At 48.0% G+C, this 17,947-nt stretch overlaps 1 long non-coding RNA gene across 1 annotated transcript; it reads right to left on the bottom strand.

Moving 5' to 3' along the window:
- Positions 1 to 8,950: 8,950 nt before the first annotated feature.
- LOC132683929 (uncharacterized) lies at positions 8,951 to 12,969 on the bottom strand. Its single transcript, XR_013557747.1, has 3 exons — positions 12,156 to 12,969; positions 11,455 to 11,675; positions 8,951 to 9,304 (listed from the first exon to the last, which is right to left on the bottom strand). It is a non-coding gene; the product is annotated as an uncharacterized LOC132683929 (long non-coding RNA).
- Positions 12,970 to 17,947: the final 4,978 nt, after the last annotated feature.

Genomic DNA, 17,947 nt, shown 5'->3' with positions numbered 1-17,947 from the left:
ATGGATAGAAAATTGTTAAAAGGGTCACGGGTTATAAGCCACAAACTTTAAAGGTGACGCATCTCAGATACCCTGGGGGGCTGGCCTCGTACAACCACATGCTGCCCAATGATGTGTTTGCTGCTAATCTGCCCCCAGCTGTCCGCCGCGGAGGGAGCGGCTGTATCTGTCGCCAACAGTTCAGCATTGGCATAAGTAGGGAAACAGATTGGCTTCTGTTGGATTTTTTTCACCCATCATAAACACGAAGACCATATTAAAGTTTAAAGGCAAATTATAGGGGCGCCTGGGTGGCTCGGTCGGTTGAGCGACGGACTTCAGCTCAGGTCATGATCTCATGGTTGTTCAGTTTGAGCCCCGCGTCGGGCTCTTCGCTGACAGCTCGGGGCTGGAGCCTGCTTCGGATTCTGTGTCTCCCTCTCTCTCTGCTCCTCCCCTGCTCACACTCTGTCTCGCTCTCAAAAATAAATAAAGATTGAAAGAAAATTGTAATACCAAGTTCACCAAACATTTCTCAATGCAGGGTATTATAGTTTACTAACCCTTTCCTCTCCATCTTTCTTTCCAGGACTTGCCACTAGAGTGGTTTCAAAGATGGACCAGAAGAGCCCACTGTGCCTCTCTGCTCATGCATTACCCGTGCAGAAGTACCCCACGCTCTGCTATTGCTGTCTCAAAATTCTTAATAACTTTTTGGCAAGGAGCCCCTGCGTTTTCATTTGGCACTGGGTCCTGCAAACTCTCTAGCCTGTCCTGCAGGTGCCTTAAAGTCCAGGACTAAATTTAAGGGTTAGGCAAAGACGACACATTAGTCGAGGGTTTAGTGTATTTCTTTTCTCTTCTCTCTCTCCTCTCTCTCTCTCAGGGATTCTTACTCTGGGGGCTGCTGAAATTGCACACAATCTTTTCTGTGGACAGGTAGACATACGCCCAGGCATTTTTCTCAAGTCTTCTTAGCCTTTGTCAGGTTCCCCCAAATTCCATGAGCCTTGAAAGTCTAAGAACCGCCAACGAGACGCGGCCTTCCAGTCCCTGTTTAACAATGCAGGATAAATGTATAGTTCATCCTAAGTCACCTCTCAATTTTGTTGACAGTGGGTGGCATGTAAATCATGTCATCATGTGTGCATGCTGTAGGCTGACCCCATGTGCTTGTATTTCCCCTCTAGGCATCCCTTCCAATGGAAGTGACATGGCCAAGCAATGGGCATCCTTCCCTTGTTTAAGGTGGTTGGAAATAGCACAGCTGTTAGATTCTCTTCTTGGGCAAAAACTCAGGTGCTTAGAAGCAAAGCCGTCTGTCTGGAAGGAGTCATTTTATTTATGTAAGGCAGCTCCTCAAAAGGAAAATTCATTTGCTACAGTGTGGCTTTAAGAGTTACTTGCCTTTCATGGAATCCTCTTGATAATCATAAACTCTGAAAAAAATAGAATCAAAGCATGTTAAAACTGGATGGGTTCCTAGAGACGGATGGGAGCTGCTCACGCAAAAAGCTGAGCGTATGTTAAAGCATTTTTAGGGACAGTTTGCCAAAGTTTATTTAGTCTTATGATTTTGACAGGTTAAATGGACCCTTGAGATCTTTCTTCCTCAAACACTCAGGCTCGGTTGTGTAATTAACAGAGTCCCAGAGGAGCAGGGGGTGGGGCCTCAGCTCCCGTCTCTTGCCTAGGAGTCTAGAGTTAGCAAAGGGCTTCATCTGCCCAAACGACTATATTTGATCTTCTCATCTCCATCGTTCTGGTAAAGAAATCACAACCCAGAGAAGCTGCATAACATAGAATGCATGGAATAGAGGGGCGCCTGGGTGGCTCAGTCCACTGAGCGTCCAACTTCGGCTCAGGTCATGATCTCGCAGCTCGTGAGTTGAAGCCCCGCGTCGGGCTCTGTGCTGACAGCTCGGAGCCTGGAGCCTGCTTCGCATTCTGTGTCTCCCTCTCTCTCTGCCCCAACCCACTCGCGTTCTGTCTCTGTCTCTCTCAAAAACAAATAAACATTTAAAAAAAAATTAGAACGCATGGAATAGAATGAGGCATGCTGTCGCTAACCCCTCACCAAATTCTCCTTCCCCTACCTCTCTAGCTTTGAGGGACATCCGGGCAGCAACACTCCCCCAGATGGGTTCTCTGCAAAGTCTCAGACTTTGCAGTTGGAAGTTGGTTCCAAAGGCTCTATTGGGAGGCTCTGGTGCCCACTCCCTCGCTGTGTGGCCTTAGGTTGGTCACTTAACCTCTCCGTGCCTCAGTCTCTTTAACCCTACTGCTACCCTTCTCACAGAATTTCTGTGAGAATTAAATGAGTGTTTATTTGTAAAAGTGTTTTTTAAAAGTCCTGGCTTGCAGTAAGCACTGTGGTATTCGTTGATCGTATTAGCGGTAACACTATCATAGTTATCCTTAAATGTCACCAATATTGGAAATTATTTCGATTTACTTTTTTATTTTTGGAAATCGTTTTTAAAAAGCTTCTGCAGTTTGGAGACAACAACAATCAGGAGACAAAAAAAGAAGAATCTTGGTGTTGTTTTGCTGCTCGCACTGGGAGACCTAGAGAGACGAGCTCTTCTTTATTTGCCGTTTACATTTATTTTGTGCCTGACCTCACTGTGTGCTCATGCATTTTTAATGCTGAGCCAAGAAGGGTTTGGGGTTGACGTTGTTGATTGGACGGGACTGATTTATTTTAATGTGCCCGCGCCCTCATTCTGCGCACTGAACGGCGACACTAGGCTGTCGTGAACACAACGGTCTCCTGAAAATTAATGTCATCGTTCACTTGGAGCAAAGTTTGAGGAGAGAAATGCTTTCTCTGATAACTCAGAGTGTTAACAACTCCACGGGTGGGGAGAAGGCAGACAATACGACCGCTCATTTTTCACGGAGGCATTCAAAATAGATCTAGTTATTCTTCAAAGATGACTTTTAAATTCACATGCAATCTGCTGTCCCTTCTTTGTCCAACCAGTCTGCGGCCCACACAAGCCAACCAATGGGTAGGATTTTTAATTGGAGAAATGAAGGAGTAGCTGTAGAACTGTTCCAGCAAATCACACCTCTCTCTTCTTTCTCTTTTATCAGTTTCAGCCGGGAAATTAAATGTGCCCCCTGCCAGCTGTATTCTCTAACTGGCACCTCAGACACCAGCTCCTAACAAAAAGATCTGTTCTCAGAGATGGCTAGCACCTCGCTCTGACCCTGTTTGCAAGGTGCCCGGGAAAGAAATATGCTCAGCAGCCCCCCTGCTACCTTTGAGCTTTGCTCTGAGGGACATCCGAACATCCAACCAACCCGTGAAGGAAGTCTTAGGAGGGGATCTGTATTAGACGGGGATTTGAAACTTCTCTTTGTGAGTTTCCTGATTCTAGTGCTGACCATTTGGCCAGACGTTTTTCTGATGGACTTCATAACACCACACACACGCGCGTGCACACACGCACACACAGGAGGAAAGAAAGACGACTGGAATACCATGTACAAAGAGTGTGGCCCAAACGCGATTTCATCCCCATCTGCATTGACAGTCTCTTTATGTTTTTCAGAGATTAAGTATCTGGTAAGCCCTCAGGCTCCATTTTCTCCTCTCCCAGTCCTCCCTATCTCAATACACACAAAGAGATTCCATATCCCCCATACGCACTCTGATTTTAGCCTAACAGATACATCTGGGGAAATATTTGGTAAATCAGAAGTCTTTGGTAAGAGAGGGGGTCTAAAATTAGCAACGCCTTATAACCGGAACATGGGTATGGGCTGATTACTCTCCTCCTCGTGACATAAACCTGCAGGAGGCAGGACAGAAGCAAGGCAAGCTGGAGAGCAAAGGCTAACATCAAGGAAACCTGGTGTGGTTTCTGAGTAGCTGGATGATTGTCCCTTGTATAAAGCTGTTATTCAGATTACGAGGAGAGGCTTGATAAGTGTCAAATGCAGAGCAATCAGAAGGCATAGCTTTAATGTGTCCTGAAAATGCAGTCATGCCTTTGTCCTTCCACATTCCAGCATAGGCGGGAACACACAGCAGCTCACTGCAGCTGTCCTGTCCCTGAACGCCCCGTACTTTGCCTCTCAGCGTCAGGCCCTAAAATTTATCAAGCCGTAAAGAAAGAGCTTTCTATTCAAGAAAGAGCTGCAGAGGTCAGGCTCTCACATCTGCCTCTCCAGGAGAACTGAGAGCCAATCGGGAAGGAGGGAGAGAGGGTGCTGGCCTCCATCCAGGGGCCCCGTGACCCAGGTAGGTGTGCAGCTGCCGGGGACACAGGGCAAAAGGCTTCCAGGCTGGGGCGCTGGGGCCTCACCCAGGGACCCAGGTCTCCTCCAGACTCCATTCCCAGAGTTACTCATGGTTTCCCAGTTCCCACGTGTCAAGTTGTTAGAGGACATCAAGTCAGATGACATGTTATGTCGCCAGGAGCTGGGGGACAGACACTTCCAAACACTGTTGCTGGGCAACACTGTCTCAAAGGTGGGCAACTCGGCGATATCTAGCCAAATAAAAAAAATGCACATGTCCTTTGGTAGAGCCATTCCACGGATGCAAAGCGCCATATTACTAGGGTATTCGCTGCAGTATTATTTGAACCCGAAGGAAATTGGAAACAACCCAAATAGCTATCACTAGATGACCGGTTGTGTCAATGATGACATACACACGAAGGAAATCAACATCGCTATTACAAACAAGAATCACTCCCCGCCCCCCGCCCCTCTGCAATCAACCCCTGATACAGTATGAGCTCATAACACTATGCAGTGGAAAAAGAAAGGGCACAAAACTGTATGATATGCCACTCTTAGCCCACGGCATACGTCGGTGTGCATACATGCTTGTGTGTGCACAGAATTACTCCAAAAGTGTCCACAAGAAACTGCTTAACTGCAGTTCCTTCTAAGGAGGAGAAAAATCTGGCGGCTGGGAGAGAGGAGAGGAAAGAGAGTTTCTTTGCATTATGTATCTTTTTCCACCCTTCAAGTGTGGACCATAGTCAAATATTGATTTTTTTAAACAACGTCCCCCCCCACACACACATTTAACTATGAAAGGCATCCTGACTGTTACCAGGAATTCTTCTAATGTTGTTGAGGTCAGAAGTCCAGAATCAGTCTCACCTGGGTTAAAGTTAATGTATGAGCCGGAGTGGTTCTTTCTGGAATCTCTAGAGGAAAATCCAGCTCCTTGCTTTTTCCTGTGTCAAGAGGCTACGTGCCTTCCTTGATATGCGGCCACATCGCTCTGGCTTCCGCTTCCATGGTCACATTCTCCTCTCCGACTCTGACCCTCCTGGCTCCCTCCTAGAAGGACTCTTGTAATTAAGTTGGGCCCAGAAGAGTCCACAATATTTCGCAGATTCTGGAGATTAGGATACGGACCTCTTTGGGGGCCATGAGGCAGCCGACCACAGGGAGCATGGGAAAAACACATTTCTGTTCTCTCTTCGTTACTTTTTTCACCTGTTCTCTTAGCAACGGGGGTGACCACCCTGGTGAGCACCTGTCATACACCACCCACCGCTCACCAGTGCGAGGGTTCACTGTGTTAAAGGCCTCGCCCCTACACTTCCTTGGGTGCCCGTGCCCTTGACCCTGCACTCCTCCATTTTCTTCCCTGACGAGCACGGTAATCAGGTCCACCTGCAAGGCCTGGAGGCCTCCACCCTGGGACAGGACATCTGAGAAGCTACTACATTCCCCTGGCAGTTTGTTCAAAGCTCCGCATCGTGGCAGCCAGGGAGGCCTTACCCAGACTGTCCACTGCATCCAGCCCGTTGACACTTCGGACAATGCCAGATGCACCGGCCAGAGCCCCGGAGGGTGAGACAGCCAGGATTTAGACAAAGTCCCAAGGGTCGCGGTCAGGGAGGTTTTGTGCCACACTTCCCAACCCATTTTTTATGGGTAAAAGGTTGGCCAGTGACCCCTTGATTCATGTCCTTCTATCAGCTCTTGAGTTTTAAAAGCTTTTTGCTTCCGAACAATTTACATTTACGAAGGCGCAGCCCATGCGTTCTAATCACAGACGAAGGCATAACTTCCATTGTGCTTTCAAACATACCCAATAGAAACACACAGACCTCCGTTACCATATGTAGGGATAAAAGTCTGGACGGTCCAAGGAGGCTGCGTGGGGAAGCGCAGACACAGAAATAACACGGAGCCAACAGCAGTGTTGGTAACAGTGCCAAGAGCACCGGGCCGAGGGGTGGAGACGCCCGGAGCTGTGCCCCTCACTAGCTGTGCAAAGTGGGGAAGTCGCTTTCCCGCTCACGGCCTCGGGCTCCTCGTCTGACAATCACAGGCTTCTCCCCCAAGGCTCTGGTTTCATCGGCCCCGAGTGGGATTCAGGCCTTGGTATTTTTAAATGTTCCCCAGATGACTGTAATCTGAAGCCCACTGGTTGGCCAGGATCTAGCCACCCCGGAGAACACCCCGGGGCCCGTGTCTGACGGCTGGTCCGGGACGCAGAGGGGAACACCTGGGACCCTGCATGCGCGAGCGAGGGCAGCTGGGAAGGCAGGTGGGGCAGTCTGAGGGAGCGGAGCCGACCAAGCGGGGCCTAGAGGCTGCAGACATGGACTCCCAAGGGGCCCGGGCCACCTGGTGAGGCCAAGCGGAAGAACTCTCGCAGCTCTGACACAGCTCATCAAGTCAGTGACAGCCGGAGCCTAATGTGATTTGAAAGCCCCCGAAGGAGACGTTGCAAATCAGGGTCACGGCCAGGGCCAGTCAGCAGTCTGCTGGCTGGGTTTGCCCCGCTGTACCTCCCAAGGGGGCCTCTTCCCTCTGCACTCGCCTTGTCTGAGCTGAATCATTGTTCCACCCAAACTTTCAAGGGCAGCGTTGTGGGACAACATTTAAGAGACATCTCTGGCGCTCGCCTGGCTGTTAAAAGCTTCGCCGTTAACTTTTTCCAAACAGAAAAGGTAGCAGCTTCCCAGCAAGGCTGATTTCCCAGACGATGGGAGCCTGGTAGGCCAAGAGGCAAGGGATAGAGGTCCGAGGTGGGTGGTGGGTTGGGCCCTGTGCTAATGTCTGCTAGGGAATGGTCTAGGACTTACACAAGGCCAAGGTAGGGCAGGCTCTGTCACCCTCGCTGAGATCGTAGGGTAAGCTCGTGTCCGTCTAAGTGGGACCTCAAGGGGGAAGACAGAAGCAGGCTGAATTTAGAGTTTGTTTTTTTTTTTTTAATGTGTATTTATTTTTGAGAGAGACAGAGACAGTGTGAGCAGGGGAGGGGCAGAGAGAGAGAGAGAGAGAGAGAGAGAGACATAGAATCCAAAGCAGGCTCCAGGCTCTGAGCTGTCAGCACAGAGCCCGATGAGGGGCTCAAACCCACGTGAGATCATGACCTGAGCCCAAGTCATATGGTTAACCAACTGAGCCACCCAGGCACCCCTAATTCAGAGCTTTTTTGTTGGGACACAAAATTAACTGCTGTCTTTCTTCTTTGCCCTGTTACTCATGCCTTTGTCCTATAGAAGATCTAGAAGAGTCTCCTAGCTTCTTTGGAGTAGCCATTCACTCCCCTGTTTCTCTGGCATGTGATGATTTTGTCCCAGAATTAGAGTGATCTGATATCTGAACCAAGAGCTGAGAGATGCAGTTTAGTATAAGTTGTTTTGATGGTAGGTTGTCCCATCATTTGTAGCTCAATGTAAACAAGAAGACAGCAAGATACAATACCAAAATTTAGACCATGACGAAAAATCTAACATTTGAAGATGAAGTTCTAAGACTCTGTGGTGTCATCACCATAAAAATGCCCTGGGGTTGGGGAGGATGTCAACAAAAATGATGGAATAAGGTAGACTAACAGTGCCCTAAACAACGGGCCAACCGAGAAGCTAGGAAATGAGTTATTCACAGGGGGTTTTGAAAAGCTCGGGCACATTCCCGGGATTCTAGAAAGCCACGCACACGTGTAAGATCGTAGGCATGCCCTGTGTTGTGTCACACTCAGGGAAGACTGAGAAGGCCTTAAGCTCTCACCTCTGACCGACCTTGAGGCTCTGTGCAACCAGGAAGTGAAGGCTAAGGCAATGTTGTAAACTACCTGTCAAAGTTTGGGAGACTCACTGGTTCCAGGCAGTGAAGGAACCTCTGTTCAGTCAGTAGCCTATCACTAACCTAGGTGAGCAGACACTTCGTGGCCATCCATGACAAGGAATACAGACTTTACAGGATTAATCCAGAAAAGCCTCTAAAACGATAACAACACAATAAACCCTGGAGAGGGGCAAGAATCTGATTTCCGGAGTTGCCACATTATATTATTTAAAAGATCCAGTGTGACCTGTGACCTAGCAATTCAACTCTCAGGTATATATTCAAGGGAAATAAACATCAAGTTCACTTAAAAACATGTGAAAAGGGGCGCCTGCGTGGCTCAATCGGTTAAGCGTCCGACTCTTGGTTTGTGCTCCGGTCGTGATCTTGCAGTTTTGTGAGTTCGAGCCCTGAGTCTGGCTCTGCGCTGGCAGCATGGAGCCTGCTTGGGATTCTCTCTCTTCCTCTCTCTCTGCCCCTCCCCTGCTTGCGCTGTCTCTGTCTCTCTCAAAGGAAATAAATAAAATTTTCAAAAATGAAATAAAATTAAAAAAAAAAACAAACATAAAAACACGTACACAAATGTTCCTAGCAGCCCACTCATAATGGCAAAAACAAAAACCAAAAAACCGACCCAAATGCCCATCAGTGGATAAAAGGATAAATACAAGGTAGTGTATGAATAGTAGGAAAGATTACTTGGCAATACAAGGAATGAAGTCCGGACACACTCTATATCCAGCTATCACAGGGATCAACCTTGAGAACATTACACTAAGTGACAGAAGCCAAGCACAAAGACAGTGACCTCAAAATTTCCCTTTCCTCCCTCTCTCTCTCTGCAGGCTATTAGAGAGGAGAAGAATCATCAAGAACTTAGAAATCATCATTTTATCCTTCTTGTCCAGCTCTGACGTACACAGTAGTCACAGTAAGTGACTGTTTCTACGTGACAACGTGACGTAGCCACAAAGAGGCAATTGTCCAAGCTCCCTTAACATTTACATCCTATGCAAAGAAATTCTAGTCCGGTTTACAAAAGAGCAACAGGTTTCTTTAAATAGGCCAGAGTTTAATTGCTTTCCTGGATAAATTCTTTGTTTCTCGAAATAAAGGCAAGAGTCAATGAATTCAATGAGTTCAGCTCAGTTCAGTGAGCAGTACGCTTCTTTGCTGTGCAAATGACCTATTTAGAGATAATCGCTTTTCTGAATTTTCTTCAGTTGTTTTAACCAAGGGTCTTGCACATCAATTGTTCTGTAATCTGCAGGGTGGAGGTGGGGGAGAGAAACAAAAGAAATAACAAATTAATTATATCTTGGAATCGGGAGGAAACCACCATGTGGAGGTTTGCTATTTTGTTTACGGGAAAAGATTGCTATGTGCAGTGACACTGTAATCGAAATGACTGGAAGCGGGGAAGGAATTGCAGGCATACCGGCTTTTTTTAAGCTTAGGCACAGAGCATGAAGTGGGCAACAGCCACATGTTTGGTGCTGGTTAGAATCACTCACGTTTCTTCTCTATAATTGCTTGACCTTGGCCATCGGTTCTGTGCTGCTTCTTATTTTACTATTTTGGGCACATGCAATTGTCTTGCTGGGAGTTGTAATTCAGGTCATCTGATTTTGCAGGGACGGGACCCTAATTAGATCACCAGGTTGGAGGCAAAAGCTTGGGTGGCTGGGACTCACGAAGATCCCCCTCTACCGCAGCTGCACCGCACCCCCATGGGCTGTTGTTCCGCCTTGCCCCTCGCTATGGCCACTTGATCCAAGGAGGGAGACGCTGGACTCAAACTGGGCCAAACACAAAGTGGAAGATGTTCTACAGAATCATTGACCAGTATCCCTCAAAACTGATGACTTTGATGAGTCATCAAAAACAAGGAGAGTCTGAAAATCACATTACTGAATGTAATGCAGGGCCCTGGGTAGGATCCTGGGACAGAAAAGTGTCATTAGTTTAAAAAATTAGGTTATGTAAAAAATAAGGACATTTGAATAAACTATGGAGTTTCGTTAGGAGTAAGGTGTCAACATCGGTTCCTTACTTGTGACAAATGCACTATAATAGTGTCAACAATAAGGAAATTTGAGATGGGGACCCTTTCTAATAGTCTCACGGCTTTTTAGCAGATCCGAAAATCCTCTAAAATCAAAAGTTGATTAAAAAGGCAGAGAGGGGCGCCTGGGTGGCACAGTCGGTTAAGCGTCCGACTTCGGCTCAGGTCACGATCTCGCGGTCCGTGAGTTCGAGCCCCGCGTCGGGCTCTGGGCTCAGAGCCTGGAGCCTGTTTCGGATTCTGTGTCTCCCTCTCTCTCTGGCCCTCCCCCGTTCATGCTCTGTCTCTCTCTGTCTCAAAAATAAATAAACGTTAAAAAAAAATTAAAAAAAAAAGAAGAAAGGCAGAGAGACAGAAACGCAGAGGCCACAAGTGGTTGGAGCTGAGTGTTATGGCACCACCCCAGGAAGCCGTCTGTATTCCTGGACAGCTGTAGAAGCTCCCTCTGATTCCGTAAGTTCTTCCAGTTTCCTTCCCACAGTCCTCATGTGCTGAAGTTACCCGGGATGGACTGATTCTGTTGCCTGCAATCAGAGGGTCTTGCCCTCAGTTCCTGCTTCTGAGTCCTCAGGAAAGAAGCGGTGCCAGCTGTCAGTTTATAAGGCAACGGTTGGGCCGTAACACAAATCACCTTCTATCATCTCCATGCCCTTCCTAGCTGAACATTTTTAGCAGTGGGACATGGAACGGCACCTATTTCAGCCCTTCCTCTCCTCATCGCACCAGATCTCTACGCACTTCTCTACAGAGATGGTGCCCGTGCCCATGGCAGACATCGCTAATTGATCACAGCACTCATCCCCTGAGCTTGAATGCGGAGTGATAGATGCTGGGGGTGTCCCGCCCGGATCCTCTTTATCAGCATTTACACTTGCCCGTCTCTCAGCTGCTACGAATGTCAGCTGCGACAGGTGCCCAGCTGTCCTCATCTGCAGAGAATTGCCCTCAACTAAATGGGAGGCGCCTCACCCAAGATAGCCTACAGCCACCAACTGACAAATAAGGGGCTACAAAAGTCCAGCCCTCTTGTCTCAAGGTGGGACTGACTCTGAGGTGTGATACGTGCTCCAGGGCCCCCAGGGGATCAGACTGAAGTCGGGCTGCCGCTGAGACCATATCTTCCTGTAGCTACTTCCTTACCCTCTCTGGCTTCCTTTGATCGCTTTCTCCGGAAAGTCCTCCCTCAGTAAGCCCAGAGCATCTGAATCCCTGTCTCAGGGTCTGCTTCAGGGACCCCACCTGAGACATATGAGGCAGAATTCTCAACATGGTGACCATGCTGCCACTACCAAGAAGAGTCGACACAGGAGGTGAGACCTATTTGGCATCTCTACTGGAAGAATACTAACCAAGAATATACCAGCACAAAATGGAACATCGACAAAGAAGCCAGAAGCCTAGATGAACTGTCAGTGTAACCGCTGACCTCTGCAAAGACAGAGGAGAGCGTACAGCCTATAGAGTAAACAGCCTGTGACTTCTTGGTGGAGACACAGGGTTTGGAGACCCGTCCACCTGTATTTCTTCTTCAGTCCACCATTCAGGACAAGTTTTTCTATAGGAAGGATGTCTGCAAGACAAAGTGGGAAAAGGTGAAGTTAAAGAGGTACTGTCCTTGCTCCAAGAAGCTGTCATGTCTAATAGTGGAAGGCATTTCTCACTCTTTGGCTGAGTGTTCTCGTTAAGGAGCAGGATGCTGTCTTAAGAGCATCCTTACAAGTGGCATCGGGGAACTATCACAGTTGGGCATCTTTGTTACTAAATATAACCTTGCTTTTTTCCCCCGCTATTGTTTAATGCCAGCTGAGTTTTACAAAAATGGAATGTATTGGGTAGGAAATGGAAGACTGCTGAAATACAAACCCAAAATAACAGTGGCAAAAAATAAATCAAAATCTATTTATCTCTCATGTAAAAGGCCAGGCTGGAAGGGTGGCTCAACAGCACAGATTTTGAGGAGGTACAAACTCCTAGTACCTTGCCAATTTGTCATCCCTAGGGTGTCACTCTTGTCCACCGACGGCCCAACACAGTTCTAAATTTTAGATACCTGGAAGTGGCAAAGGGTGGCGGAGAGGGGATCTATCTCTTCCTTTTGAGAGAATGATCCGGATCACGGATCATGGTGGCTTGCGTTTCGTTGACCCAAGAGTTTGACACACAGCCACAGCTACCTCCATGGGAGCCTGTGGAAGGAAGGGTTTAACCTGGGAGTCCAGCTAGAAACTGAGCATTCTGTTACTGTGGGAGAAAAGACAATGGATGTTAGGGGACAGCCAGTTCAATGGCAGGAGCACAGGCAAGGACCTGAGAAGAATGGTATCATCTCAGGGAAAGTAGGCTGGTTGATGGAGTCAAATTCTCCATGTCAGTGCCTCTGGTCACCAAATTCTGCTCTTCTCTCATGGTGACCCTCCCCCCACCGTCAAGTTGCTTTGGCCAGTGAAATGCGGGCAGCAGTGACGTGTGTCGCTTTCGGGCAGAAGCTTTAACGGCCAGCACCTGGCTCATGGTGTCTCTCTTCCCTCTGCCATGAGACGGCGATGTTCTAGACAGAGGCTGCCAATGATGTGAGCAGAGCCCCAGCTTCCCCGAGATGGGCTTGTAGCGTGAGGGAGAAATAAATCTTGACGTTGCCGCGAGCCGGTGGGATTGCCGTGTGGCTGGTGTATTATGGCAGTGTAGCCCAGCCTAGCCAGACAGATTCAGCCCCCGTGCCTTCCTGCCAGCGGATCTGCGGTGGAATCTTTGCTCGAAAAGTACAGCCCGTCGACATAAGCATAATAGTACCAAGGGCTGCCTTGTATCGGACACTTACGATGGGTTAAGCCCAATGACATGATTGGCATTGGGGGTGGTAATCAATTTACAGATGTCGCCTAATGCTTTCACTTTATAATTCATCACTCAACTCCATGCAGGTTACTGCTACTGGAAACAACTCTACGGGATGGATCCTTGTATAAAACAAGAATTTTTGGGGAACAAGCCCTACCTCTAAATATGTTTTCTGCGTTCAGCTTTTCACAAATGGCAAAACTATAAAATTACATTCCCAATAATTTAGGGGAAATGATATCAGTGGTTTTAATGTTGATGTACTACTGACCATTAAATGGGTGCCTAGGACATTGGGACTGCAAGTAAGGGAAGAACCAACTAAAAGTGGTTAAAATGAAATGGGTGCTCCTAACTAATTCCATCAAAAGCAGAGAGGGAGGGAAGTTTCAGGATGGTTCACTGGCTCTGTGGGATCACCGAGGACCCCCAGATACCTGCCGTCTTTCTGCTCTGCCATCCTCAGAATGTCAGTGAGATCTCCCCCTCATGGTCCCAAGGAGGCTGCCACAGCCCCGAGCACCAAATCCATTTATGACAGCATCTGGCAAAAGAAGTGGGGAGAAAGATGGTGTCGCCTCCCTTGTCTCCTCTCCTAAGGCAGGAAAGCCACTTTTCTGAAGCCCCACAGTAGATCCCCACCTGTGCCCCACAGGCACTTTGCCCACGCCAAGCCACGAGCAAGACCAGGAAAGCAAAGTTCTGTCACTGTGGGCCTCCATCGTGGGAACCTGCATGGCGAGATAGTCAGGACAGGATAGGTTGTGCTGCTGTGACAAACACCCCCCAAATCTCAATAGCTTAATGCAACTCACCTTTGTTTCAGATGCTTATTCCAAAATTCCCTGAAGTCTGTTAGGGATCCAGGTGCGCCATTTATATGTGAGGCCTCCTTGGTCCCTGCAGCAGAGGAAGAAGAAGGTGGAGAGTTCTGCACCAGTTCTTTACTTCAGTCTGGGAGTCATCTATGCTACTCCCACTTTCTTTAATCATACCTTGCCCCATGACCTTGCCTTCCCATTCAAGCAAGCCGGAATGTGTACAGACATGGATGAAACCCCATCTCCGCCATATTGGCTCTTTCTCATAACACCTCTCCCTCTGTTACTCTTGCCCCTTCCTCAGTCAACCCCAATACCATCACCACTGCGCCCTTGTTTCTCTGGCCCGTGTGATCTCTCCCTTCCTCAGATATCCATGGGTCCGAGTCCTTCCTGAATCTTAATGACTTCTACTACTTAATGACTTCTAGCTACTTCTACTGACTCAGTAGAAGTTGCTGCTGTGGAGAAAAGGGAGGGATGAGTTTGGGGGGCTATAGGTAGACAAAGAAGGACATCAGGAGTCTCCCATTTCAAGGTGCAGTTTGCTTTGTCCGAAAATGTTTAAATGATCATTCCAACCTTACACCACGAGGGTTCATTTCCTGGAAAAAAAAAAAAAACAAAAAAAAAACCTTAGCTCTACGAAAGAGACACAGACCCCTCCTGTTGACATATCAACTTTATAATTTTAGTTGTGTAAAAAACAAACGAACAAACAAACAAACAAAAAAAAAGGGTGCCTGGGTGGCTCAGTTGGGTAAGCATCTGACTTTAGCCCAGGTCATGATTTCATGGCTCGTGAGTTTGAGCCCCGCATCGGGCTCTGTGCTGATGGCTCAGGGTCTGGAGCCTGCTTCGGATTCTGTGTCTCCCTCTCTCTCTCTCTCTGCCCCTCCCCTGTGCACTCTGTCTCTCTCTCTCTCTGTCTCAAAAATAAATAAACATTTAAAAAAAAATTTTTAACGATCCTATATGTGCACTGAAGAGAAATCTTAGCACAATCTTGATAGTGTTTCTACCTGTGCAATGGGGTTATGAATAATTTTAATTTTCTTCTTAACATACAAACGTAACCCTTTAATGACGGCACAGGGGAGGGACTTTTTTTAAAGTTGGGCTTCATTTCAGCTCCAGGTGTCTCTTCCCTACATTTGTGCTGAGGGTGACCGTGGGAAGTTAATTCCCAGCACAGTAGTCAAGTAGTATAGTTACCAGGGATTCGTTTTCTGCTGGGGAGACAGGAGCCGGGGACAGGGGAACGGATATTTTACCTGAACTTAAAGTTGAAACCATCGGGGCACGTGGATGGCGCAGTCGGTTAAGCGTCCGACTTCAGCTCAGGTCACGATCTCGCGGTCCGTGAGTTCGAGCCCCGCGTCAGGCTCTGGGCTGATGGCTCGGAGCCTGGAGCCTGTTCCGATTCTGTGTCTCCCTCTCTCTCTGCCCCTCCCCCGTTCATGCTCTGTCTCTCTCTGTCCCAAAAATAAATAAAAAACGTTGAAAAAAAAATTAAAAAAAAAAAAGTTGAAACCATCTACGCGATTTGCAGTTTCTGGACACTACCTTCCAACCTGCCTCCCGTCATCGTTGCCCCAAATGTCGGCAAGAAGGCTGAAGAGGGTGAAGGAGCTCGCTCCCCACAGGTGGCCTTGAGCCGGCCTCTCTGTTCTTTGTAAAACTCTCCCCAGGAAAAGGTCCCCGTGAAGGGGGGATCACAGGCAGGCAGGTGGAGAAGCCGCAGAAAGGAGATGAGATCCTTGAGCAACTGTAGGCTGCGGGGTGGGGGTTGGGGGGAGGGTGCTTTCATCATAGCTGGCCGCAGAGAAGCCACGAGAAAAAAAATAATAAAACCAGAATGGGAGGAAGCCTCAGCTGAGTTCCACCCTCCGGTTTGGTGTTTGCAGCTTCTCAAACAAAGAAAGCTCAAACTCTGTCCGGCCCTCCCTGGAGGAAAAGGGCCACGGGGTTGGCACATTAATTACACGCCGGGGGCATTTTGCTAAGGAAACCTTTAGTAGCTTGAAGGGAAAATACAGTGCAGTTTGAATGGAAGGGGTTCCTGGGCTGTTCCCAGTCACATTTCCCGAACCACAGGCTTCTGCCTCTGTTTGATTCTGCGGAAACGAAGGCAGGTCTAACTAAAGAAACAGGCACCTTTGATGTTGGAAGTGAATCTTAACTGCTGGGAATCGTGTGGGAACAATAGGCCCGTGTCTGGCGGGGGGTCGGGGCGGGGGGGGGGGGGGGGGGGGCGGGAGACACTCGGTAACATCAGTGTCAGCACGCCGGGAGGTTCTGGAGACAAGCAGGACTTATGTGGTGGCGCTGGGCAAAATCAAGGGATAGAGCCGGACTCAGTTTCTGCATTTGTAAGATGGGGATAATAACAGCCCATGACACCGTCCTCAGGATTAAGGCTTGGGTATGTATGCGTACAAGTTGGCTCCCTTTCTGCTTTCTACAGGGGCACACCCATCTCTCCCCATGGGCGCTTAGAGGCGGCCACAAGTGTCAATGCCCCCGAGGTTTATTATTACATTTATTATTATTATTTATTATTAACGTCACCGTTTCATTGCCGTCTTTGAGCGTTTGGTTCGTTTGGGTTTTCTTTTCTTTTTTTTTTTAAGATTTTTTAAAACGCTTTTTATTTATTTTGAGAGAGAGTGCGTGCACACGAGCGTGAGTGGGGGAGGGGCAGAGAGAGAGGGAGACACAGAATCGGAAGCAGGCTCCAGGCTCCCAGCTGTCAGCACACAGCTGGATGCGGGGCTGGAACCCATGGATCACGAGATCACGACCTGAGCCGAAGTCAGATGAGGAACCGACTGAGCCACCGAAGCGCTCCTGTTTTCTCTATGTGCTCAAGAAAATGTCTCCAGCAGTCACTTCCCAGTGAAACATTACTGCCGAGTCCATTCACACGCCTCCTCCCTGGATTCATTGACTTGTGCTTTATTTTCCTAGCAGCCACTGCAATCCCAGAACACGGGAAGTTTCATTCATGGCTCACTTCTGGAGACTTGACAGATGCTGGTTAAATATTTTAGAAATTCCTCTTTAAAGAAAGGAGCAAAAAATGAGGTTGCTCAAGCTGCTAAAGTGTGGTCCTACCCCTCAAAGTCACATTTAAATGACAAGGTTGTATTTCGCTTTCAGTGCTTTTGGAGGGGCCATAGTGATTTTATATTTATGGTTGTTGTTGTTTTGTTTCAAAGTCAGAATGATGATATTACCTGTTCATAACCTTCATATACAATCTCATGGCTCTGAAAATTAAACATATAACTAACTGTTCACGTTTGGGTTTAAGGAAATCATTGGGTGCGGTTATTATGAAAGGAGAACTTCAAATTCTTCACCAACCAAAGAAAATACAATTGAAATCCAGCAACATTCCAGGAGAGAGCTGCTTTATTTGAAGAGGCCAAGTGTTTAATTGACAGTCAGAAACACTCACGAATGGAAAAGGACAAGTTCCCGTAGATGGGACACCGCAGTGGTGACTTAAAAATGATCACTCGATCACTCACAGGGCACCTGGGTGGTTCATTTGCTTAAGCAGCCAACTTCGGCTTAGGCCATGATCTCATGGTTCGTGAGTTTGAGACCCGCATGGGGCTCTGCCCTGTCAACACAGAGCCCGCCTCGGATCCTCTGTCTCCCTCTCTTTCTGCCCCTCCCCCTCCCTCTCTCTCTCTCAAAAACAAACATTTAAATACTTTTAAATTAAAAAAATGACCACTCACTAACAGTTTCCGATCAGTGAAGGCAGTGCACTAGGAAGATGCCTTAGATCCTGAAGTTTCCCTTTTTTTTTTTATGTTTATTTATTTTTGAGAGAAAGAGAAAGCGTGAGTGGGGGAGGGACAGAGAGAGAGGGAGACACAGAATCCGAAGTAGGTTCCAGGCTCTGAGCTGTCAGCGCAGAGCCCGACGCGGGGCTCGAACCCATGAACCGCGAGATCATGACTTGAGCTGAAGTCAGACGCTTAACCGACCGAGCCACCCAGGTGCCCCGAGGATATTCCATTTTGAGGGAAACGTGGAGCAGACCGAAGCAGAGATGTGAAGAGCTGAACATCGGAGCAGTGACAGGGGACTCTCAGGCTGAGTTTCTGACCCTCCCCCACCCGACACCCATGTCAACCCTCAGTAGCTCAGAGACGGAATTTCATTA

This window comes from Panthera onca, chromosome C2 (genome assembly GCF_046562875.1).
Source record: "Panthera onca isolate mPanOnc1 chromosome C2, mPanOnc1 haplotype 2, whole genome shotgun sequence".
NCBI classification, from domain to species: domain Eukaryota; kingdom Metazoa; phylum Chordata; class Mammalia; order Carnivora; family Felidae; genus Panthera; species Panthera onca.
The sequence above is the reverse complement of the archived record's forward strand: the minus strand, read 5'-3'. Positions and strand labels throughout refer to the sequence as shown.